Source organism: Gopherus evgoodei, chromosome 6, assembly GCF_007399415.2.
Source record: "Gopherus evgoodei ecotype Sinaloan lineage chromosome 6, rGopEvg1_v1.p, whole genome shotgun sequence".
Taxonomy (NCBI): Eukaryota; Metazoa; Chordata; order Testudines; family Testudinidae; genus Gopherus; species Gopherus evgoodei.
Window position 1 is genome coordinate 25,432,623 of NC_044327.1, and position 27,242 is coordinate 25,459,864.

General features: G+C 38.4%; 1 protein-coding gene across 42 annotated transcripts in view; it reads right to left on the minus strand.

Moving 5' to 3' along the window:
• The window catches only part of PTPRD (protein tyrosine phosphatase receptor type D), a 1,707,428-nt gene that overhangs the window by 198,151 nt on the left and 1,482,035 nt on the right, over window positions 1-27,242 (minus strand). The window lies entirely within an intron of this gene.

Below are 27,242 nucleotides of genomic sequence, written 5' to 3' on the forward strand. Positions count from 1 at the left end.
TCAATGGGGCCAGGATTTCACTTTCCATTCACATCCTAGGGGAATTAATTATTAAGTTTATTACACCTTAAAGATTGCCTAAGATGGTGGAGCTTGAGTCTGCATTAGGTTAAGGCTAGGGTTTCGGGTTCAAGTTCAAAGCTAAATCAGAACTAGAGTAAGATTTGGATTCAACAGTGCTGAAATCTCACAAGGGTTCTTGAAGGAATCTGTCTAGATTTCTATCCAAAATAGAGGAAATCTCATGAGGCCAGTCATAAGATTGCAGCTATACTTAAACCTAAATGAGAAAGGACCAAATGTGTGAGGAGAGATTAACTGGCAGGAATTTTATTCTAGACCTTGAGCCCCCTGAAATCTGAGGAAGTTCACATTCCATGTTGTGATTTTGGCTCCAGTTCATCTATAATGCATATTAATTGCTTTTCCCACTTCTGGGGTGGAACACAACAACTATTTAACACTACACAGCTAAGCTGTATAAGAGTAGTTGGGCATAATTAATTCAACATTCTTGGAGAAGTTAAATAGACAATATTTCATAATCCAAACAGGTATTTACTTCTCTTACAGAAAGGACTGTGGGATCAGGATTGCAGTTTTAGACATCAATCGAATGACAGCATCTTCAACATTGCCTCTCTACTAAGGGCCTCATCCTAAGAAGAACTGAACATCTTCCATTTCCAGTGAAGTCTGGGAGTTGTAGTTGCTCAGTACATCTCAGGATCAGGCACTAAGAAACCAGAATACCGCCTACTGAATCATTAATACTACTTTCTGTAGCACTTGGCCTTTCCCTATAGATTTCCAATCCAAGAAGTGACCTGGACTAATCAAAACTGATGAAATCATATCTTAAATTAGTAAATTTGCCATTGTTTCCTTAAATTAGTACATCTTCCACAGTTTAAAAGGACACATGCTGTAAGACGCTCTTCCTGTCTGTGGTCTCTCATCCTGTGCCTAAATTCTGAATTCTCGGGGGCAGGGACTGCCTTTTATTATGCAGCTATTATGCCTACCACAATGAAATGCTGCTCCCTGATTGGGGCCCCTTATGCACTACTGAAATGCAAACAAATAAAATAATAATAATAGGGCTGTTGATCAATCACATTAACTCACGTGATTACATTTTTAAAAATTGTGATTAAAAATTAATTGTGATTAGTTGCAGTTTTAATCACACTGTTAAACAATAGAATACCAATTGAAATTTGTTACATATTTTTCCATGTTTTCCTACATTTTCAGTTATATTGATTTCAGTTACAACACAGAATACAAAATGTATAGGGCTCACTTTATATTACTTTTGATTACAGATATTTACACTGTAAAAATGACAAACAAAAGAGATAATATTTTTCAGTTCACCTCATACAAATACTGTAGTGTAATCTCTTTGTTGTGAAAGTGCAACTTACAAATGTTGATTTTTTTTGTTACATAATTACACCTCATAACAAAACAATGTAAAACTTTAGAGCCTACAAGTCTACTCAGTCCTACTTCTTGTTCAGCCAATCGCTAAGAAAAACAAGTTTGTTTACACTTGCAGAAGATAATGCTGCTCACTTCTTAGCCCTGGTCCACAATATGAGTTTAGGTCAAATTTAGCAGCGTTAGATTGATTTAACCCTGCACCCATCCACATGACGAAGCCATTTCTGTCAACTTAAAGGGCTCTTAAAATTTATTTCTGTACTCCTCCTCGACAAGGGGATTAGCACTGAAATTGATCCTGCTGGGTCGAATTTGGGGTAGTGTAGATGCAATTGAATGGTATTGGCCTCCGGGAGCTATTCCAGAGTGCACCATTGTAACCACTCTGGACAGCACTCTCAGCTCAGATGCACTGGCCAGGTAGACCGGAAAAGCTCCACGAACTTTTGGATTTAATTTCTCATTTGGCCAGCATGGCAAGCTGATCAGCACAGATGACCATGAGGAGCTCATCAGCACAGGTGACCATGGAGTCCCAGAATCGCAAAAGAGCTCCAGCATGGACCGAAAGGGAGGTACTGCATCTAATGACTGTATGGGGAGACAAATCTGTGCTATCCTAACTCCGTTTCAAAAGACGAAATGCCAGAATATTTGAAAAAATCTCCAAGGGCAAGAAGGACAGAGGTTATAACAGGGATCCGCAGCAGTGCCACATGAAACTTAAGGAGCTCAGGCAAAGCCTACCAAAGAACCAGAGAGGCAAACGACCACTCCAGGTCAGAGCCCCAGATATGTGCTTCTATGATGAGCTGTATACCATTCTAGGGAGTGCCCCTACAACAACCCCACCCCTCTGCTTCCTTCCTCTCTCAGCCCTCCCGGGCTACCTTGGCAGTTATCCCCCTATTTGTGTGACAAATTAATAAAGAATGCATGAATTTGAAACAACGACTTTATTGCCTCTGCAAGTGGAGATCAAAGCGGGGAGGGAAGGGCGGCTGGCTGACAGGGAAGTAGAGTGAACCAAGGGGGCGGGTTTTCATCAAGGAGAAACAAACAGAACTTTCACACCGTAGCCTGGCCAGTCATGAAACTGGTTTTCAAAGCTTCTCTGATGCACAGTGTGCCCTGCTGTGCTCTTCTATCTGCCCTGGTGTCTGGCTGTGTGTAATCAGTGGCCAGGCGATTTGCCTCAAACTCCCACCCCGCCATAAACATCTCCCCCTTACTCTATCAGATATTGTGGAGCACACAGCAAGCAGTAATAATGATGGGAATATTGGTTTCACTGAAGTCTAACCAAATCAGTAAACTGCGCCAGCAAGCTTTTAAATTTACAAAGGCACATTCTACCACCATTATGCACTTGCTTAGCCTATAGTTGAACTGCTCCTTACTACTGTCCAGGCTTCACGAGCCATGGAAGCAAGGAGTTGGCGTGACCACGCGGTGCTGCCAACTGGGAGAGAAGCCTGAGGCAGAAGCCTCCAGCTGGCATGATATTCCAGGCAGGACTGAATCTCCATCAGATGAAACTTAAAGAAGAGAATGACCTGGAGTCATTCCCATTTTTGTCCAGGCGCCCCCAACCGACCTCACCGATGCCGGCCAGGTGCACTCACGGGACGACGACTATTGTTAGCAGTCGTACTGCACCATCTGCCGTCCGCAAGGCAAGTGGATGCTGCTGCAGCACCCAGGAGACATATGGTGACAGTGAGCTGAGCGGGCTCCATGCTTGCCATGGTATGTTGTCTGCACGCGTAACCCAGGAAAAAAGGCAAGAAATGATTTTTTGCTGTTGCTTTTATGGAAGGAGGGAGGGAGGCAGGGAAGGGTGCCTGACGAAATGTACCCAGAATCACCTGTGACAATGTTTTTGCCCCATCAGGCATTGGGAGCTCAACCCAGAATTCCAATGGGTGGCAGAGACTGTGGGAAGTGTGGGATAGCTACCACAGTGCAACGCTCCGAAAGTCAGCGCCAGCCTTGGTACTGTGTATGCACTCCGCGAACTTAATGTGCTTAGGGGGGACATACACAATCAACTGTATCAAATTGATTTCTAAAAAATCAACTTCTACTAAATCAACCTAATTTTGTAGTGTAGACATACCCTTATTTACAATGTCACCAGTAAGTGAGAACAGGCATTCACATGGCACTTTTGTAGCAGACACTGCAAGGTATTTACGTGCCAGATATGCTAAACATTCATATGCCTCTTCATGCTTTGACCACCATTCCAGAGGACATGCTTCCATGCTGATGATGCTTGTTAAAGAAAAAATGCATTAATTAAATTTGTGACTGACCTTCTTACAAGAGAATGCTATGTCTCCTGCTTCATGGTATCACCCGCATTCTGCCATATATTTTGTGTTATGGTAGTCTTGGATGACGACCCCGTATATGCTGTTTGGTTTAAGAATACTTTCACTGCAGGTTTGACAAAACAAAAAAATAGCTACAGCACTGGACCCAAAGTTTAAGAATCTGAAGTGCCTTCCAAAATCTGAGAAGGATGAAGTATGGAGAATGCTTTCCGAAGTCTTAAAAGAGCAACACTCTAATGCAGAAACCACAGAACCCGAACCACCAAAAAAGAAAATCAACCTTCTATGGGTGGCATCTGACTCAGATGATGAAAATGAACATGCATCAGTCCGCACAGCTTTGGATTGTTATTGAGCAAAACCAGTCATTGGCATGGACGCATGTCCTCTGGAATGCTGGCTGAACCATGAAGGGACATATGAATATTTAGTGCATCTGGCATGTAAGTATCTTGCGATGCTGGCTACAACAATGCCATGAAACTGCCTGTTCTCACTTTCAGGTGACATTGTAAACAAGAAGCAGGCAGCATTATCTCCTGCAAATGTAAACAAACTTGTTTCTCTTAGAGATTGGCTGAACAAGAAGTAGGACTGAGTGTACTTGCAGGCTCTAAAGTTTTACATTGTTTTAGTTTTGAATGCAGGTTTTTTTCCATAATACTATATTAGTAAGTTCAACTTTCATGATAAAAAGATTGCTCTACAGTATTTGTATTAGATGAACTGAAAAATACTATTTCTTTGTTTTTTACAGAGCAAAATATTTGTAATAAAACATAAATTTAATGTGAGCACTGTACACTTTGCATTCTGTGTTGTAATTGAAATCAATACATTTGAAAATGTAGAAAACATCTAAAAATATTTAAATAAATGGTATTCTATTATTGTTTAACAGTGTGATTAATTGTGATAATTTTTTAAACTGCTTGACAATCCTAAATAATAATAAATAAGGTTCGGAGTGTGAGATAGCTTTTGAGCTTCATATACCCACCCACCTTTTTTTTTTTTTTGCAAGTTCTATTAACTTATTCTCTCCCTGTGTAGAGGCCTAAGTACCACTTAAGTTCCACTTAGGCATCACTATAGGTCTTAAGAGGGACTTAAGTGATACACAAATGTTGTCTTGGGTCTCTCTGCACAGCAGTGAATTTCAGTTGAAGAGTGTATCTGTGATATCATCAGTGTGTAGAAATGGGGTTTCCATGTGAGTGTTTGGTTAGGAGAGAGAAGGTGGGGATTTCAAAGGAAGCTATGTGAGTTAGTCACCCCTTGAAATTACATGGGAGCTGGATGCCAATTCCCTCAGTTCCTTAACACAACAACTGGAATGTATTATATAAATAGCATTCAAACACATAGGTTTGTAGGTGCCTGATAATCTAGGAGGTAACACTGGACACATAGCAGGGACAGAGAATACCTGACAAATCAGGCTATGTTAATTATAATAATCTTTTGGAATTACATCAGCTTGTTCTTTACTGTGGCAAAGGTTTAACATATGTTTTTACAATTATAGAGCTGTTCTTTGTCTCAGAAAAGTGAAAAAAAAATCAATAGCTACTGTATAATACATGCTTTATTATCAAATGCCTTGCTTGGCAGCTCTTGACATGTAATTTCTTATGAGACAAAAATAATTTATTAGAATTGTCCAACATCAACTACATTACTTTCTTTGTACAAAAACTGTGTGATATTTTTAAGTAGTTTCTGTAAAGCTTTCAGAGCCTTTTGAAAAACTTACATCTGGCTATCCTTGAATACCTGAGAAATCTTCACATTCTCCAGCGACAGCTATCTCCCTAGGGCTACTTAACCACTGGAAACACGAATACATATAAATATTGCTCTGGTACAGTAGTCACTATTCTCCTGCAAATTTCCATCTCTTTTCAGAGCCAATATCTCCATCAATCAGCAGTGAGTGTCAAAGGTTTACAGTGCTAAGGCACTTGCTAAAGGCTCTTACTAAAGAAATCTAAATTTAATAATCATTTATCAGATGTGAAGTCTTTACCTCGGGAATAACTGACAAGGTTTGACTTGTGCCATGCAGAAAGCACTCTAATGCATTTGCATGACCTTTCCATTCCTTCTTGGCTCATAAAGAACACTCCAGAGCAGCTTTTTCATATACACAAATGCACAACAAAGATAATCTATCTTGCATACTAATAGGATGGAGTATGTAAAGAGCTTTCCTTTCTTATTTTTAATAAGGGTAATTAAATTCCATCCGTCCCCCTTATGCACAGAACCTCTCTGAATGCACTGTCGTCATTAAATTTTCATGAGAAACATCACAATGTAACAGATTCAAATAGCCAGAGCTGTTATACTTTGACAGTTGTGGCTTGTTTCCAATCTGGCTGTGAGGTATTTGGCAATAAAATCCAGTATTCAACATAAAATGGACTGGGGAAATAATGAAATTTCTAATTGGAATGCTTATCTCCGTGGGTGTAGTTCATAAGATGTTAATTGCTTTTTTCTCCTCTAAATTTATTAGTGATTTGTATAAAACTGTCTTTCCAGTTTGATGACACCAAGTTTCATAGATTGTCCACTGTGTTATGTTGTAGAACTGAGAATCAAATCAACAAATGACTGTTAGCCAACATAAACTTTTGTGTAAAAAGTAGCTATTACAAATTATCAATATATTAGTAGTTTTAAACATCAACATGAGATGCAAAGAAAAAAGTATTTTATTCAGTTCATTACTATGCTCATTAAGCTTTAAACTGCAGTACATAACACTGTTTCATATTAATATTCAATCATGCTGAATTAGCTCTTAATTCATCAACAATTTAAATCAGATTTGACCTTCACAAAGCCATTTGGCACTGTCATTTTGAGAGGCCATTATAGGGCAGATTACTATGTCCTTGTGCTTAGTAAGTCATATAAGTAATACAGATTTTGTTTAGGATGGCAGGTGCAATAGATCTGGAAATGCAGCTCATTCTTTGAATTTTGTGGAGGACAAACCTCAATACTGATGCATTTTTAACATTATTAAAAATTATCATTACATCATTACAAACTTGTTAGCATCTTTACTGAACACTAAGATATAACAACAAGTATGTCATAGTCAGGATGCTTGAAAATGTTACAATATTTGTGTATGATTTAGTTAGTTATGTTATAAAATATTCAGGTTGATTGATGAAATTGCAGGAGGTTTCTGCTTTCTGTGCCCAAGGACGAGTAACTGTCAAGAAGATAACCCACCTTAGCCATAAAGCCACGTTTATTACCCCTAAGAGTATCTTATCTAGACCAGAACATCTCCCTCTGTATAAGATACCAGTCTGGTACAAATATAATCCTTATCTCAAGAAAACAAACCATGTAAACCATTTACGCTTTAGGAAAAGATCTGCTTGTGAAAAGTGATGCAGGATTGTGCCAGCAAAGCAATAAATCTAGGTGTAAAGTGGGCTTTTTCACCTTCCCAGAAAAACTTCCAAATAAACCTACACAAAGAATTCTAGAAATCTCCTTGTTGAAATGAATTTTATAATTCCTCTAAAAACTTTATTCAGAAAAGCCTCTACAAAAAACATGTGTTGTTGGAAATGTTTTAAACTTTTTTCTTTTTTTCTTAAATATTAAGATGACAAACACCTTTGTGAAATGCGTTCTTACAAAAATGTTAGCTAAATGCAAAGCTCCTAACATAACTGCGGTGTAAATGATACCATGTAAATGGCAAAATTCTTTATATATCAACATGGAATCTAATGATCTTGTTAAACTAATTAAGAAGGTAAGAAGCTATTTAAGTACAGGATATTTATATTAATGGGGAATTCATTAATTGTTGGCAGTGCTCACTGAACTCCCTCCCCCAACTAAGGAAGACAAAAGAATTATCCTTCTAAAATTGGTTATAAAGAATCAACAATGTTGTTAACAACTATTTAAACTAAGAGTACTTTAATTTAAAAATATTGTTCTCAGACTAAAATATTTCAATTAAAAAATAGGAATGTTCGGACTTTTTGAAAACAGAATTTCATTTCACATGGGACTTTAATAAAATTAAAGGCATATCTCAGAAAATAAATGTTAAACTCTAACTTTAAAAGATTACTTGTGTTTTCTCGCTGTAAGAACAAAGGCAATTAGAAATGCTGCATTTTCATGAAACAGACTCCATATTCAGAAGCTAAAGGTGTCATCTAAGCCAACCCTATAGACTTTGAGCCAATGAAAAGTGACAGCAACCAGCTCTGATGTAAACAAGTTGAAAATAAGTGTTTTTATAATTTCATGGAAATAGGAAGGAAAAGAGTATATAAAAAGACCCTCCAAAGTGAATACTCCTCACATACACAACCTTTGCTGCATAGCATAAACAGCAAGTATTCCACAACTCCTCCTGTTCATCTTTAGAAGCAGGCTACCGCAATCAGCTAAGAAGAATTGAGAAGACCAGAAGAAACCAACCCAAGGAAAACACCCCAAAACTTTAACATGGATTTGTAAGAGAAAGTTAACTAAGAGACTGCCAATTAAATTTAAAAAGTCTTGTAATAATTTTGTTGGGATATGGAAATCCTGTTGAAACTTAAAATATTTACTGTTTTTCCTGTGAATGACCACATGGTTAGACCATGTGCTCCTGGAGTGGAGACAGTGGCTAAATTTTGATAAACAAAGAAATAGTGGGATTGGATTTAAGATTGTTAATATATGTAATTGTCCTGTTTTAAGACCAATGCTTAAATGGCTTCTTCTAAGTAACTGACAAATATTTTCTTCAATTTCATAGGATTTAGTTAAGATTGCTCACTTTGCTCAAGCATAAACTGTTTTGTTATTATTTGTAACCAACAGGACATTTTTCCTTAAACAAAATTATTTTGCCCATTTGCAAAATTTCTTAGTTACTGGTTTATTGATAATTTTTGGGAAAAAAAGACCTTGGTTTCTATTTACCAAGAGAAAAATGCCAAACCAAAGGTGAGTCCACTTACAGAAGTATAATCTCTGCTAAAAGCTCTCTACAGGGAAAATAAAACAACATACAAAAGAGAATGTATTCTGTCATCTGTATTGTTTTGTTTAATGGTTTTTTTCCCTTCAGTAATAAAAGAGCCATTGTTAATCATTGTCATTATTTCGCTTAGTCTCAATCATGGTGTTTCCTAACATATTCAAAAGAATCCCTGTGACTAAAATTGTGAAAGGTATACCTCTGAGCTGTCAGTAAGAGAAATGGTTAGTAAGAGCTGGCTTACCATTTCTTGTTTCTCTGAACTAAATATTTTTAGTAATTTTAAAAATATAATTACTTTGTGCCCAACAATTTAGAATGATCCCTTTTTACCCCATTATTTCTTAGGTATCTTAAAAGTTTGAGCTGATTTTAGACTGCACATTCTATTATAGATCAGAAAATTGAGCCAATATAACTTCTAATTGCTGAAAGAGTTCTATACATGAACAGTTTACTGAATATAGGACATGAAAAATATAAAGAGTATTTACAAAGATTGTTCATATATATAGTGCTCATCTTTAAAAACGGGAAGAAGGGGAACCTGGGGAACTACTGACCAGTCAGTCTCACCTCAGTCCCTGGAAAAATTATGGAACAGGTCCTCAAGGAAGCTATTTTGAAGTACTTGGAGGAGAGGAAGGTGATTAGGAACCGTGAACATGGATTCACCAAGGGCAAGTCATGCCTGACCAACCTGATTGCCTTCTATGATGAGATAACTGGCTCTGTGGATATGGGGAAAGCAGTGGACATGATATATCTGGACTTTAGCAAAGCTTTTGATACGGTCTCCCACAGCATTTTTGTCAGCAAGTTAAAAAAGTATGGACTGGATGAATGGACTATAAGGTAGATAAAAAGATGGCTAGATTGCCGGGCTCAATGGGTACTGAATCAACAGCTCGATGTCTAGCTGGCAGATGGTATCAACTGGAGTGCCCCAGGGGTTGGCCCTGGGGCCAGTTTTGTTAAACATCTTTATTAATGATCTGGATGATGGGATGGATTGCACCCTAAGAAAGTTTGCAGATGACACTAAGGTGGGGGAAGAAGTAGAAACACTGGAGGGTAGAGATAGGGTCCAGAGTGACGTAGACAAATTGGAGGATTGGGCCAAAAGAAATCTGATGAGGTTCAACAAGGACAAGTTCAGAGTCCTGCACTTAGGATGGAAGAATACCATGCACTGCTACAGACTGGGGACTGACTGGCTAAGCGGCAGTTCTGCAGAAAAGGACTTGTGCCCTTGTTGCCAAAAAGGCTAACAGCATATTGAGCTGCATTAGTAGGAGCATTGCCAGCAGATCAAGGGAAGTGATTATTCTCCTCTATTCAGCACTGGTGAGGCCAAATCTGGAGTACTGTGTCCAGTTTGGGGCCCCCCACTACAGAAAGGATGTGGACAAATTGGAGAGAGTCCAGTGGAGGGCAACGAAAATGATCAAAGGGATGGGGCACATGATTTACGAGGAGAGGCTGAGGGAACTGGGCTTGTTTAATCTGCTGAAGAGAAGAGTGAGGGGGGATTTGATAGCAGCCTTCAACTACCTGAAGGGGGGGTTCCAAAGAGGTTGGAGCTCAGCTGTTCTCAGTGATGGCAGATGACAGAACAAGAAGCAATAGTCTCAAGTTGCAGTGGGGGAGGTCTAGGTTGGATATTAGGAAACACTATTTCATTAGGAGGGTGGTGAAGCACTGGAATGGGTTAACTAGGGAGGTGGTGGAATCTCCATCCTTAGAGGTTTTTAAGGCCCGGCTTGACAAAGCCCTGGCTGGGGATGATTTAGCTGGTGTTGGTCCTGCTTTGAGCAGGGGGTTGGACTAGATGACCTCCTATTTGATTCTATGATTCTATGACTCACAATACGAATCCTTATGGGAGAGAGATGTAAAACTGTCTTGCATTGTTTCACAATGCAGTTGTTCTCCTTGCCTACAAAATATCAAAAGTATTTTGATAACTTTTATGGACATATTCAGTTTGTCTATTTCACATATCCCAAATGAGCATGTGCAATTAAGAAGAGAAAATTAAAATTCATAGAAAAGTTGTATATAAAAATTAAGGCAGTATTGACTTGCTCAAGCAGAAATTACTCGTTAGATGAATCACAGTTTTCACTACATTGGAAATATGAAAGTTCATATTTTCACAGTGATGAACCTTTCTTGGACTTTTTTTTTTTAGTGTGTTACGTGTAGAGATATGTTTGTAGAAGACTGTAATTTAAAGACGTTCTCTCTATAAGAGAAATTTGGAGATGTGCCCTATTGGTGGGGATTGGGAACACCACATAGCTGTGCACAGCAGTTCACCAGAGATGCTCTCCAGTTTGTTTTATTAATGTTTTATTCCTTTCTCATTCGTTATTTAATGAACCCCAAGATTGTTACTGGTGACAGAAGTACTGAATGAGATGAAAACTGCATTAATTTTGAAGTTAACTCTTGCATTTGCAACTGAAAGCAGAGACAAAGGGGGGCACCAGAGAAGAAGGTGGAGCACCAGGCACAGAGGCTTTTGCATGTATTTGGTGAGCACAGTTGTATCTTGACTAGCTTAAGAAGGGGGAAAACAGCCAAAAATGCAACTTCAATCAATCAACTTCCAGACAATGTTGCAGAGAACTGGAAAAAAATCAGAGATTTGAATTGTATTTAGCAGCAACAGGGGCAGAGGAAAAAAATGATACAGTGAAATCATCAGTCCTTTTGCATGTTGTTGGGAAGGATGCAACTTAAAAACTTCATGCTTTCATCTTCTTCAAACTTAAAGTTAAGTAACATACTGACTAAATTTGAAGAACATTGCATGCCACAAAGGAATTAAATTCTTTGACACAGAATTTTTTACATGCATGCAAAAAATGGATGATACCATAAAGCAATGTGTCACAGAATTAAGGAAACTCAGTAAAACGTGGTCAGAGATAGAATAATTTGTGGCATTAAAGACAACGTGTTAAGAGAGAGACTGCTCCATGAAGGAGGCTTACCTTTAGAAAAAGCTCTCCAAATATGCAGGGTAGCAGAAACAGAAAGCACAAGCCAAAGGGCTGAATTCACCAGAAGGGGTTATTTATCTACTAAGCACAAAATAATATAACCAGAATAGGTCAAGTCAAAGAGTGAAACAATGCACTATGAAAACCATTTCTGGGGGAAGACTGGGTACAGATGGTGATGTGAATGGTGTGGATTACAGCATGACCCCAAACAGTGTGGTGCCTTTGGGAAACTCTATCATAAATGTAAGAAAAATACTCATTTTACAAAATGCTGCAGATCCCAAATGCAGAAACATCAAGTGAATTCATTTCTACAAAAGCCTTATGAGAAGGAAGGCACGGATTTATTTATCTGTAATCAAAGGATTATTTAATAGTTACAGATTATGATCCTCTGTATCCAGAAATTTGCACACTACACAGTACTAATAGATAGCTGTTGAGATATATATATGTACATGAGTTAATTTGTTTTTCTTTAGGAGAGAAGATGTAGAGATACGTTTGTAGAAGACTGTACTTTAGAGACACTCCTTCATAAGAGAGAGTATTATGGACATGGGACTCTGGAGATGTGCGCTCAAGGCGGGGGCTGAGAACACCGCATGGCTGTGTACAGCAGCTCTCCAGGTTGTTTTATTAAAGTTTTATTCCTTTCTCATTCATTCCAATGCAATGATAATTCTATTCTCTTCTAATATCTGAACTCTGATGTTCCCCCTGTGTTAGCTTAGAGTAGAGATGATATAGTAATGGATCTTGTATGACTTTTCTCTAGACGTCCCCTCCAAGAATCTAGTATCTCAGAGCAACAGGTAAAGTTTATTGGTCTTTTCCAGCATCAGCTGTGTCTTTCAGCAGGATGGAAAATGATCACCATCTTGGCACATAATGATCCAGACTGTTCCATTATCTCATCTTTTCAGAAGAGGCAGATACTTTACAGTGAACAGCAGTGGTAGCATCAGGAGCATCAACATGAATTATGAAAAGACAACTGAGGTGATCCTGGCAGTCATATCCCACTACTGTCTGGAGGAACAAGTCTTTTGTGACAGACTTCTCTGCAAAATGTACATTGTGCAGTAAGATGTAGTCAAAAGCAGGGATACACATGCCGTCCACATTCAAATGCAATACATCATCTGCAATCCACCACCCAAGTCAAGTGCATATTCATGTATTAAGGATGCTTTTTGGGCAGAACAGTGTGCAGTGAGTCAGGGATTGTATCTGACACACAGCATAGAAGATTCATAAGAGAAAAAAAGATAGGCCCATATTCTGCAAATCAGAAAAGCTGGAATTCAACTCTAATTTACTAAACAGCGGGCTGCAGAGTTTGGAAATTGCTCCCCCTTGACATTCATTCTTATCCACTTTCGAAGAACAACTAAATGTCTGTCACAAAGCTTTTACCTTGTTTGTTTGATTGCTATTGCTGACCCAGTATTTATAGTCTTTCTATCTCTATCTTTCCTGTGTCAGACCTCATCTATTTCTTCTTCTCGTCTGAAATTGTTCTAAATGTGTGTTTTCTTACAATATTAATAATATTTTGATTGCACTTAATATACAATTCCAATAAGGGGGTTGGAAGGTTCTTTATAAATAAAATTATGTTTACTACTACCACTACTTTTAAGGATTAATACATACACGTGTTATTGTGTGGGCTTTTTGAAGGTGTCTCAACCCCAATCAAAATCAACTATCTGCATGTGGTGTGATTTCAGACAAGGGTTGTGTGTCTATATGGGAATTTAGGCACCAAAAGCTGCACACAGGCACTTTAGTAGGAGCTTCAGAAGGACCTAAGTGTCTAACTCCCAAAATGGGAGTTAGGTGCTTACGTGTTTCTGAAAATCCTACTAGTCACCAACCTGCATCTTTGGGTGCCTAAATTCCTTTGAAAATTTGACCCCAAACCAAGTTTTCTGCCCTTCCCCATCAATCTGATTTCTTTGGCCTCATAGCAACAGTACTTACATTTCCCAAGAGAAGACTCTGGGGTAGACACACTAACGGTATTTTTTTAAAAAAAGCTCTGGAAGGGGAAAGTAGAGCAGAAAGACATGTCCAGGGGATTGGAGGTTCTTCTTTGTGACTGGTCTACCTGTGTATCTAATCAGGAGGAGTAGGAGGGCAAACCCAGTGACCAGCATTATGAACTATTTTCTTAAGTGAGGCTAATTTCAAATCAATGGCTGATTTGCCCTTCTGGAAAACAGTAGCAGTAACAGCCTTTAAAAACAGATCAATCTTTCAAGTCATTAGGCTAATTTTTCCTTTATTTTACATCAGTGGAAACCTTTTCACTTCAATAGGTTTCACAGATGTAACTGAGAAGTAAGAATGCAACTGAATAATTTTCACACCTACAGCAGCCTAAACTGGCATGCTGTAGCTACATAATGCAAATGAAAGTATCCAAAACTTGCATGGGTGGCTGCATAGGTGTTGACTCTGTGGATTCTCCAGGGCTGGAGCACCCAAGGAAAAAACATAGTGGGTGCTCAGCACCCACTGGCAGCCCTGCCGATCAGCTTTTCCCCTCCCCCCTCAGCATCTCTGGCTCACCCGCAATCAGCTGCTCAGCAGCATGCAGGAGGCATGGGGGGTGAGAAGAAGGGGCAGGAAAAGGCAAGGGGGGACGGAGCAAGGGCGGGAAGAGGTGGAGTGGGTGCGAGGCCTTGGACAGAATGGAAGCTGAGTACCCACCAGGAACTTAGAAAGTTGGCACCTTTGTGTGGAGGTGTCTATATTACTCTCCATGCTAAATTTACATAACCTGATATCAAATGACAAGACATACATTCAAACTACTGAATTACTTTTTAAAAAAATACCACGATGTAAACAGACTATTCTCCATGTGAAAAGTGAGGGTGTTTTTTCATTCCACTAACTAAGAAGACTCTGTTTCAAGATCTACTCTTGGCTTTGCCATTGGCAGATTTTAGAGATGTTCCCTACACCATGGAATAAAAAAGGCTCATTCACAGTCCACACATGGATTATTCCCTTTATATACTAAAGATACTGACGATAAACTGCTGCAATAAAGTTTATTATTTCAAAGAACAGTGTAAATAAAGCTTTTATTTTCACTATTCCAGATGGCAGCAGCGTATAATTTGCCCTGTTTTGACATCAGGACCATATTATTCAAAATCAGTCTTCCTGCAACTGAACTGAATATAGGATTGAAAACAGTAAATACAAGAGGAAAAAAAAATAAAATAGAGCCAAATCAACATTTTGCAGCAAAATTGGGATTCTGGGCTGTTATTGAAAAACTATGCACATGAATACATTAAAAATACAAAGTAGTTTTAATTATAAATAAAAACCTACTCTAAGTTAGATAGAAAGGATATAAAGCATCAGAAAATTGCCATTTAATAGACATTATTCCCATTGGAATATTTTACAAAGTAAGATTTTGCCAAAAAGTAATTATGAACATACAATGAATTCTTATCCTGGGGTCCTGTATTCAAAGCTATTATGTACAGATGGATATTTTTACTTAGTAATGTTGTAAATCAGTCAGCGAGGATAAAAGTTTCATTGCAAAAGGGATGTAGGTATCTGTTGTGAATAGTTACAGGCTACAAGAATCCCTAAAGATTTCTCTTAGATTTCAGCCAGTTATGTCTGGCAAGAATAGAAAAACTGGATATTGATAAGATAGGATACTCATTAAACAACTGCTAAATATTAAGCACAGTAACAGCTGCCTAATGTGAAATATACATTTTTAAAATATTCTTAACACATTGAGGAGGTGGGTGAAGTACTTTCAATGCAAAATAAAACAAATTTGTTTAGTAGCATTATACGCAATTATGCTGCAAATTGCAAAGTAATGTCTATATAAAAGAACATAGAACCACTTAGATCAAATTATCATTTGTATGAATATTGAAGCTGCAATTTCACATTGCATTAAGTCAGTTAACATTCATTGTTATTAGCATTTAGTCTTAAATAAATCCCTTTTTAACAAATAAGCACATCTAGTATAGTTCTGAATTAGATAACTTTTCTGAGAAAAATAACTGGGAGTAGGATCCTCTTTTTCATTCTCAGATTAATGTAGCAGATGCAGGATGGAGCCCATTGCAGGATGGAGCCCATTCTTACGTAAACAGTCCAGCTGAGGGTAACGGGTCTTCCATGAGCCAATACTAAACTACATGGTTTGAAGGAGCAGGTTCGTTTTAAGGTCTGCATTTTTTTTCAACACACAGTAAAGGCTCAATAGCTCATTTGAACTCACATCACAAAATGAGCTTTTAAAAAGTGGTACAGTACAGATGTCATATATGTGCTTATGGGAACTGGTTAAAACTATGCATCACTGAAAATTTGGGGATCTATTTTGCCCACTGGCCTGACCCTTGAAAAAGAAAAAGAACGAAAGAAAAAAATAAATGTATGCAGTTGCCCAAAGGAGACGACATAAAAATACAGTGGCTGCGGTTAATGTTTTTTTCCATATGAAAAGTTCCTAATGGTTGAAGAGATATTTGCCTGTACTTAAAATGGAGTCTATTGGTAAATTATTTATTCCAATTTCAATAGTAGACTAAGGTGCCTAATCAAGGCTGTTTAATTAACATTAAAGAGCCATTTGGATAGAACTCAGCCAGCTGCCTACTAAAAGCACTCTGCCATGTCTTCACTGTTTCAGGGCATACCCTCAGCGCTCTCCCAAAGCCCTGTCAAACAGATGACTTTTGCAGTGTGCCTGGAAGCTCATCCCATCTGCGCTATTTCAGCCCACAGTGGGAGCAAGTTCCAGAGTCTCGGAGTCCTCCCAGAGAATACCCTGACCCTTCTGACAATAATGAGGTGGACCCAGCTTGAGTGCCTCTGCTGATGCAGTTGTGATAGTATGTCATGGAGAGAGAGGGAATAGACCTGAAAATGGAAGAAACTTTAAGAACATAGTATCATACTTCCGTGTGTATAAACATCAAACATATTAAAGGATGTAGAGTATAATATGCTATTTGTTTCTATTTTTAGAATGACAGAGAAATGCAACTATATAGATTTCTTTTGGTTCAAATATATTGTGCATGCAAGAATAATCCGAAAAACAGGGTGAAAGAGGGTGATTTGAATTTTCTCAATTACCATTTCCAATTTGAGGCCTACCCTCCAGACAGCATTAGGATTAGGGATTACACTAAATCAGAGTTAAGATGGGGCTTGCCAAGAATGAGGATTAGGAAAACATGTTTGCATTAACCTATATTTTTTACATGCTGGTGCCAACAGTTCTGTAATCTTTTCATTAAAAAAATAATGAGCAGTGCAATAATTGCAACCTTAACTGTAAATTTTGATTTTCATACTACTCACAGTGTTATGGTGACATGTAAAGAGAAGGGTCAGCAAGAGTTCCACTTTGACATACTCCAAGGGCCTTTTGTCACAATTTGTATTATGATCATGTATTATAAATTCCTGTACTAATCACCATGAACAGAATGCTGGCTTCTCCCCTTCTTTCTTTTTATTCATTAATATTTTTAATTTTAACACACTCTTAAGTACACTCTCTTATACATGCAACGTACAATAATATATACATAATTATGTATGCAAATAAACACCACATGGATAACTATTAACATGTCCTGAAAAAGTGGGTTCAGGGGACCTCTTCCTAACTACTTCAACAGGACAAGACAGAGACCTAACACTCCACTGAGCATGAGGCTGTAGGCTCAGCTGCTGTGCCCAGCAGCACTCCGTATCCTAGAACACATATAGGAAGGCCAGCTAGGTTGCCACTGCTCTCTCTATATTTATGTTGTCGTCTCAGCAGCATTTGCTGGAGGGAGCTCACACCACTATACCATTTTGAAGCAGCACTCAAGAGTTCTGTTGAGCTCACTGTCTCCAGGCAGAATAGCTCAAGCAACCATAGTTCAGCTCCTTCTACTCTGCTCCTACTTATATAGCTCAGAGAACTCAAATCAGAATTTTATCCTATTTCTGTTGTTTTTATAGAACCCAGTCCACATCCAGAGACCTCTCTGTTCATAGCTAAGACTGCTGCTCCAGGACAGGGGCTCAGCCACCTTCACATCAGTGACCTGCAATGTTTCTTGACTCTGTTGAGGGTTCACCTCAGCTGTGGGGATCCACACAGGGGAAGAGGTAAAAAGTGAGAGTCGACATATGCTGTGCTCAGCCCTGGGCAGCCAACAGCAGAAAATAGCAGAAAAGTAATAATGGACTGTATTTCGTCAAATAATAAGGTTCATTATTACTTTTCCATGATTTTCTATGGCTTGTCTGCAACTTGACCACAACTTTTAGACAATCATCCCACGATTCAAGTAGGGCCTCAGTGATGATGTTACAAAATAGGGATGTTTTATAATGAGGTCCTACTATATCCAGTATCATGTTCATTTTCAGTTGCTCAGAAAAGCATGTAAAGCACATACATAACACTTATCTGCTTACAAAGAGATTATCAATAGATGTAGCATCAGTGTTTTGTTTTGTTTTTATTCTCTCACTGGTGTGTGTGTGTGTGTGTGTGTGTGTGTGTGTGTGTGTGTGTGTGTGTGTGTGTCCATCCATCAAGTAGGAGAACATTGGATTTAGCATGACAAATATAAAGCTGAACCAGAACCTGCTGCAATAAAGACAACTGCTAAAATACCGACATATGGTAAAATACACAGAATATACGCTAAAAAATCTTGAATAGAAATGGCAACTGCTTGATGATTTATAAATTTCTCTTAGTACTGGAGGGAAAAATTCCCCCAAGGGAGTCTGCATGCAGTGGGGTGGGAGGGCTTTGCTATGGATCCAAAAATCCTTCCTTCCTGATGGAATCATTCCCCTGCTGCCATAGATTCCACAAAAACTCTCTGCACCTTCAAGGATCTGCAAGTAGGAACAAGAAGATCTGGGAGCAGAGACTAACTGGACATGCATTCCCATCTGCTCAGGGTGGGTCTCAGAAGCAATGACCATTCAGGTATAGTTCTGCCTGTGTAGTTAAAATGAAGCAACAAGGCAACGAAGCTGTAGGGTGGAGGTGGAAGGTCCAGTCTCCACACAGATGGCCCTTGGACTCTGGTAACCTTGTGCCCCCAAGATATGCATAGATCCTGGAGAATCTGAAAGGATAGGGTTTGAGCCAAGACTCTTCGCTTTTTCCATGGGTGAGCAAACTATTTCTCCTGTCTGGAGAAACCTTTAGAAGGGGAATGGCATGGAGCTTTCTTCCTCAGAGCCCTTTCTGAAAGTTTTCCACAAGAAAGGACAATTGGCTCTCAAGAAACTGAAATGTGACCTCCTTAAGCACACACAATCACCACCAGTCCCAGAATCCCACAGTTCTATGTCCAAGCATGATAATTATTGTTCCCTGATAAATATGTTTTCATGAGTATGGAATAATATGGACATTAAGTACATAGTTCACTTACTGTCCTGCAATGTGCATATTCCCCATAGAAACATATAACTAAGAGTATCTAAATATTATCTCTCTTTTGAACCCTAACCAAACCAACATTTTAAAGTCTTTATTGTAATAAAGATTCACGATACAGTATGCATAGTCACAACTTTGCATACGATGACAAATTTCATGGCAAAATTACAACCGAATTGGAAAACGTCAATTTGTCATGAACACAAAAAAACAGTTTATAAATACACTAAGGTTGTTTCACACATTTAGGAAAATAAGTATTATATGCTGCTTTCTGACAAATAGCACTAGTAGCAATAGCATAACCATACATGGCTTGACCTTTCTATTTTAATCTAACAGCTGCTTCTGTGTTGTTGCTGACAAAGCCTAAAATGAAATGCAATGGGGATTTAATATATTTCACATTAAAAATGTAATAAAATCATGCTGGCCAGGTATCATAGTGCTTGCACTCTGTACTGCTGTTCAGGAGGGCTCAGGTTCAATTTCTGGTCATGCTTTCTAGCACTTAGGACTGGCAGTGGCTAGGAGTGATGGAGGCAGCCGGCTTAGCTTCTTGGGAAACAGTGCCTTGTATTCCACAACAGTGCTCTCACTGGTTTACTAAGGAATGCCACTAACATTCTCCTAAGGGAATCATTGCCAGTCTTCCTGTGTGGGAAGAATGCTGACTGTGGGGCCTTTAAGATGTTAGTGCAGGGATTGTGGGTGGGAGATATACTTCAGATATGATACTTGTAGAAAGAACTGGCAACAGCATGTCATATTTTTCATAAAACTGTGGATTAAATCATGTCAGGATGTGCACATACCAGATGTGAGTATTTGCTAGATGTATGCTGTAATTCCTGTCATCATTTACTCCTTTCCCTCCCTCCAGTTTACTATTCCACTTGTTGCATCAGACCTAACATGAGACTGAAGCTCTTTGGGGCAAGGCCTGTAGCTTTGTAACATTCTTTAAAGTACAGACCAAACATATGGGCACACAAATTCCATAGTGATACATGGTTTGAGAGAGAGAGAGATAGGCAGATAAATACATGACATTTACAGCACCGCAGAGAAACCAAACACCATCATTTCCCACACACTGTACAGTGCTCTGGCTAACTGAACCTGTTTGAAAATGCAACTTTTCTAAAGCATTATTTACATATTATTATTTTATAAGAGGCGTTCAGCATGCAAAATGGATTTTTGTTAACTCTTCTATAGTTTGCGCTCAAGACTAACACTTAAAACCTCATCCTAATTACTTTAAATTATCATATCAATGCTTGCACTCCAAAAATAAAAGTTCAAAATCAATTAAGGTGGCATCAAAATGACCTTTAGTCAAGTCTACAGTCAGCGTGACTAACTAGTAGTTATTCAAAACAAACAGACTCTCCCCCTCCACCAAAATGCACCCTCAGATGCATCTGTAAATATTTGTTGATTGCAGACAAATTTAGTTTTCTGTTGAATACCAACACATTTTTCTATTACTGACAACATTTTCTTTTCTCAGCATTCCCACCGATTCGAATATTTATTGAGCACTGGTGCAGTAACATTACCAGTGTGAATTATGTGAAGTGAATTATAGAAGACCTGTGAGAGTAAGTCATCTAGTTTACTCCTACTACTACTGCAGGAAAGCTCCCTAAACTACATGTATCGGTTCTTTATCCAGTTAAATTCTAAATGTCTCAAGTAATAGGGCACCTACCATCACTTCCCTTTGGAAACTATTTTGTAATAAAATAGATTTCACCAGTATGATATTTTTCCAGATAATCATACTAATTTTGCCTTTCCTTAATTTCATTTAATTAAAGCTACATACCTTATACCACCCTAAGCAATTCCTCTCCTTGGCATTTGTCCTACCCCAACATTATCCACTGTATACATGGTTAGCTCATAAATCAATCAATTCAGCTTCTTAATAATTAATGTTGTTTTTCTGTAAATTCACACATTTATATTTATCTGCTGCTGAGGTGCCTAAAATTGTTCAAAGTATCTTAGTTGAAGACTCAGAAGGGGTAAAATTTCCCAAAGTTCCTAAATGACTTAAGAACCTAAATTTCATTGACTTTTGGGACTTGGGCTCCTAAGCACCTAAACCACTTTTGAACATGGAATTTAGACTCCTAAAGGATCTTTGGAAACTTTTTATCCCAAAACTGTATAAAGGCTTTCATCTTCATGTTCCCTCAAGAATTATGAACGTGATTCTGCTCTAATTTACATCAGCTTAAATCAGGAGTAATTCCATTCAAATCAGTGGAATTACACCTATTTAAAATTGGTGTGAGAGTAGATTAGGGCCCTATACCATGTAATAGTGCATGCAACCTTACAGCCAACTAAATCTTTCAACCAAGTCTTCATCATCACGGTTTTCCAAGTTTCTCCTTTCTACTAAATGGGTGCATATTAGGTTAATTTTCCCCTCATATATATTTAGCTTTCATTTGCCAGAGCTGAACCTTATTTTTTTTTCTTTCTTTCCCACATTTATAAACCATCTAGGAACCACTAAATTATATTTCTGCCCTATATATGCAAATAGAATTATATAAAGACTTTCCATGTGGGACTCACCAGAAGATTGCACTCAGTCCTACTGGACACATCCATGTATGTGTGATCTCCAGGTTTGTTAATTGTAACACTCTAAATTGAGGAATGAAGCTATGCGCCCTGAACAAACTCCCACTGGTACAAAACACAGCAACATGTCTGCGTCAGCTGAGCAATACAAGTCAATTGTAAATCCTAGTACTTCTCACTCTGCACTGGCTTTCTACCAAACACAGAGTTGAGTTCAAGGTCTCTGTCCTGATATTCAAAGCCCTTCAATGTCAGAGGTTCCCAAACGTGGTTAAAGGCTTGTTCAGGGAAAGCCCCTGGCAGGCCGCGAGGCACTTTGTTTACCTGAGCATTCGCAGGTACGGCCGCTCACAGATCTCAGTGGCCGCAGTTCGCCATTCCTGGCCAATGGGAGCTGTGAGAAACGGGAAGTTTGGGAACCCCTGAATTAGATTGAGTTTGATACCTGGGAGACAATGCCCTTGTGAATGATCTCCAAGTGATGGTTATTGTTCCACAGAAACAATATAATAGTTGACCAAAAGGGCCAGATTCATGAGTGCAGGAAACAGATGTCTCACAGGAGCAGGACATAGACTATGGAACTTATCTCATGACAGATAAGAGTGACCATAGCCCTCATCAATTTCAGAAGTAAATGCAAAACTTTTTTCTTCAGTGTAGATTTTCAGCATAAATTTCTTCACAAAACCCTATAAATTAATTAAGATACTTCTTCACCAGCCTTGGAAGGAAGGAAAGAAGGGAGATTACTTGTATTTCTATTTTAAATAACTGGAAGTTGCTCAGCTATTTCAGTAACAGAGAAAGTATATAGAGAGTTAGATAAATAGATATAGATAGACCTTGTAAACCCGTCCATTATTAGACTCTAAAGTAATTTTATCATACTGGAATGCCTCCCCTAACCTCCAAACAGACTTGACAAAATAATCAAAAAATGCACTAGTGCATGCCTCTTCTAAATAGTTACATTTCCTTGAAAAAAACCCATTTTTTGGTATACACTGAAAATATTCCTTTGTAGCCCACACTATTTGGGGTCTTACTGAAAAAAAATAAGGAAGGATTATGTTTATGGGCTTTTCAGTAAGTTACAGTTGCTTGCAATGTGAAGGAGTCTTTTCCCATGTTCTGGTTGACTGTTTCTGCTACTGAAATATGTACTACACTTTTGGAAGTAGTTTGTCTAGACTATTTACTATAATGAATTAACACCCTTCTTGAGAAGATGTCTCCAAGCTTTTAACTTCACACGTCAAAGCCCTGCTATTACCTCAAGACTTGCTGCAGGTACATGACCATAAACATTGTTATTTGCAGTGCCCCATCCTAGCACTTGAACTGCATCCTGCAACTTTGTCCCCTGGGAAACTCACAGGCACATTAACCTGAAACAGCACCAGTAGGATTACTGTGTCTCAAAATTGCTTTGAGAAATAAAAGCTCTTGGTTTCAGAAAATATCTATGCTTCTACACAACAACAGGGAATCTCTCTCTAGCTATAACAGATTTTAAAAACCATCTAGGCATTTAGGCCAAGATCTTCCAAAATAGAAGCCTAAAGATGGCTATTATATTAGTATTTAGCTACCTAACTAGTAGCCTGATTTTTAAAAGTGTCATGGATTCACTGAGGTCACCCCTTCATATGACCTGTGTTCCCGCTGCTAAGAAAATGCCTGAATACCTTCATACATCTGTCAAAGTAGTAAATTTAATTAAAGGTCATCCAGTGAATTCTTGACTTTTTGCATTTCTGTGTGATAAAAGTTGCCCTTCACCAGCAACCTCACACTAAAGTGAGGTGGTATTCATGTGTTCCAGTGTTAACTTAATTCTTCAAAGAAGAGAGTGAATGTTTTCCTGAATGATCCACAATCTCTTATTGCTGATATCTTCAATAATTACAGTGCTCACACACTAAATGTTTCTATCAGTTTTAAAGTTTTGTACCAGCTTGAAATATCTTTCTTATATGTATACTGAGGAGTTACCTGTAAATCTCTCAAAATCAGTAGAAATTTGAAAGTGTGAGCATACAGGTGGTACATTCAGATTACTCTATTCACATAAGCAACTATGAACTGCTATTCCATATTAATATTCTGTCTGCGTACAATGAAATATCAGTAAAAAAATAGGAATACCATGTATGATATTTCTGCAACTTAATTTTATGTGGAGCTCAACATGACAGGCCCTTCCATCAAATTGAGTTGCATGTATATTTACAAATTTATACATCCTTATAATTAAACTTCTTTTTCCAAAACCTGATAATGAGTTGCTATTTCTGACATGGATTTGGTTATAACATTTTGTCTCCTTATATTTGGGGATGAGTAGGGAAGGAGACTTGTGAAATATTTCTCTGTCCAAAAGGAGTCACCTGCTCCAAAACTTTGGGAAACTATTCCAATTTGGTAGCATTTTACAGTTCCTTGTACTGTCATAAATGACTGCACAAAGTGCAAAGCTGAGGAGAATCAAGCTCTTAGGATCAGATCATTTGCTAGTGTAAATCAATTTAGTGTCATTCACTTTAATGGAACTACAGCTATTTACACAGCATGAGAAACTGGGCCCTAATCTATAATATTACATAGAAATATAGGAATAACCATACTGGATTAAGTGGCAAATATCTAAGTTATTTCATATACCATGTGCTACGTATTAACACATAAAATAGCATAACATGAGAAGACTCCATGAGTCTAAAGCTAAACTTGCTCCTTTTTAAAAGAACTATTTATAGACATGCTAGCATTCATGCTAATTTCAAGCACAGACTAATTTCCTGATGACTCCTCCAAACTCTTTGCTCCTGCAACTTGTATTCCTTCCTCCAAGTTCCATGTAGATTGCTACATAGGGCTTTAGAAAAAAGTAAGAAAAAAGTCCATTATGTACCTGACAAATTAACCAATGCTGCAAAATGGAAGAAAAAAAATCCTTCTGGAACAGGTCAAATGATAAGACCATACACCTGATGAAAGACATTCCCTTTACTACATCATTGTACTATTGATTAAGATTTCATATGTACACAGGTTGCTAATGGTTATAGAGTTATTCAGAATATTTTAAAATCCAGCCACTCTGTATCTCGATGATATTATGCAGCAATGAATTCCTCAGGTTGAGAGCAAACTGCTTAAAAAGACATGTCCTTTTATAAGCAAAGTACTTAAAGCAAGTGAGTAGTCTCAGTGAAACAAATGCCTGCAATGGAACCACCACATGCTTAAAGTTAAGGATGTGCTTAAGTATGTTGATAAACAAAGCCCATACTTTCTAAATGCACGGCCATATAATTTTCATGTTATATCTTTCATCCACTCCAAAATGAAATAATATTACAAATGTTTGCACTATATACCCAAAGCCAAAAATTATATTCTTTACATTTCCCTAGTCTAATAATAATAGCAACATACTCTGGTTTCAAATGTCAATACATTCATACTCTGGTTTCAAATGTCAGCCTAAAGAGTCTCAAAGCGTTGTACAGATTTTACAGTGAACATATATGTACACTGTAGGTATATGCATCATTAACCCATCACTGAAACTCAGTCATCTCTGCGGTTTAACAAGGCATCCATCCTATTCAAGCAACACTCAGTCTCAGTTAAGAAACAAGGAGACAAACAGAATGTAGTTCTTGAGTTGGTGGTTTTCGAGAAGCTGCTGAATTGGAATTAATTTGCAAACTGGACACCATTAAATTAGGCTTGAATAAAGACTGGTAGTGGATGGGTCATTACACAAAATAAAAACTATTTCCCCATGCTATTTTTCCCCTACTGTAACTCACACCTTCTCGTCAACTGTTTGAAATGGGCCATCCTGATTATCACTACAAAATTTTTCTTTTCTCTTGCTGATAATTGATTAGTCTCATCAGAGTTAGAATGGCAACACCCATTTTTTCATGTTCTCTGTGTATATATATCTTCCTACTGTATTTTCCACTGCATGCATCTGATGAAGTGGGTTTTAGCCCACAAAAGCTTATACCCAAATAAATTTGTTAGTCTCTTAAGGTGCCACAAGTACTCCTCATTCTTTTTGCTGATTCAGATGAACACGGCTACCACTTTGAAACCTAGAAAACCTATAATATATTTTGATGCATGAAAACAGCATTTTAGGTTGTAGTAAGGTAGAATAGCCTCCCTCCAAGCTGAGGGGGAGGGACCAGTCTCTGCCCCCTGGGAGGTGGAGTCAGGTTGGACCCAACCCTGGTGTCAGAAGCAGAAAATGAAATACAAGAGGTGGGGCCTCCAGCTCAGTTGGGCCAGATCCAGGGAAGCAGCCAGACGCCACTGCCTTGCTGCTAGGACCTGGACCAGTGACCAAGCCATGCCAACCTCTGCCCTTGGAGGAGGACCCTGAGGAGCTGCTGTTCACCAAGCATCCTGAGGAGACAGAGGATCTATCCCTATCCTCAGACTGTGGTAGGAAGTAACCCAGGGAAACCAGACTTTAGTCCGGTTTTGCTGCTAGGGCTCTAGTCAGTGTGTTTTGGCGGGATCCTCGCTGATCCAGTAGCGAAACCTCCACCACTGGAGTAGGGTGGGCCGGGGTTTCACAATCCCCTGCTGCCAACCCCACCCCTGGGTTTGCATCCTACCCATCTTAAGCTGAATGGTCTGTGTTTTTTTGCAGGCTGCCCCAGCCCGGGAGCTGGGCCTTATACTGCTATTGCTCCACCCCACCCAGAGGACTGAGCCCGACTGCATTTGCTGTCTAATCTAGCCAGAGGCTGGGCTGAAGACTGCTCCTTTTTCTGCCTGCCCGGGGGGCCAGAGCACCCAACTGTATGTACAGTGTGTCCTAGCCAGGAGTGGGACAGACAACCACCAACCCACTACACAGCTGTTTGTCTGAAGCTCCTACATTATATTAACCTCCTATAAATTAATATTAATGCTATTAACCACTTTAAAATTAAGACATTCAATCTCTCATTTTTACTGTACATTTACTGTACTGTATTTTAAGTGGCTCCCATTGTTGCTGCTGTGATATTTATTTTATTATAGTAGATTTCTGTTTTATCCTTCCATATTTTTCTCTACTGTAGTTTAATGAGTTATATTTTTCTGTAAGACATAGAGAGGAATGTTAAGATATTTATTTGTGTTTTATGCTTTACTCTATTTTATGTTTCTACTGTGGAGATAAGTTTCTTTCTTTCTTTTAATTTAACAGATTTACTTTAATATACAGTGCATCTCCAGAAATAGCTAGTAAGGGTTCACTCTTACCTCTGTTGCGATTGGAAGCCCAAACTTTAACTGTATCTACCAGTTACGTT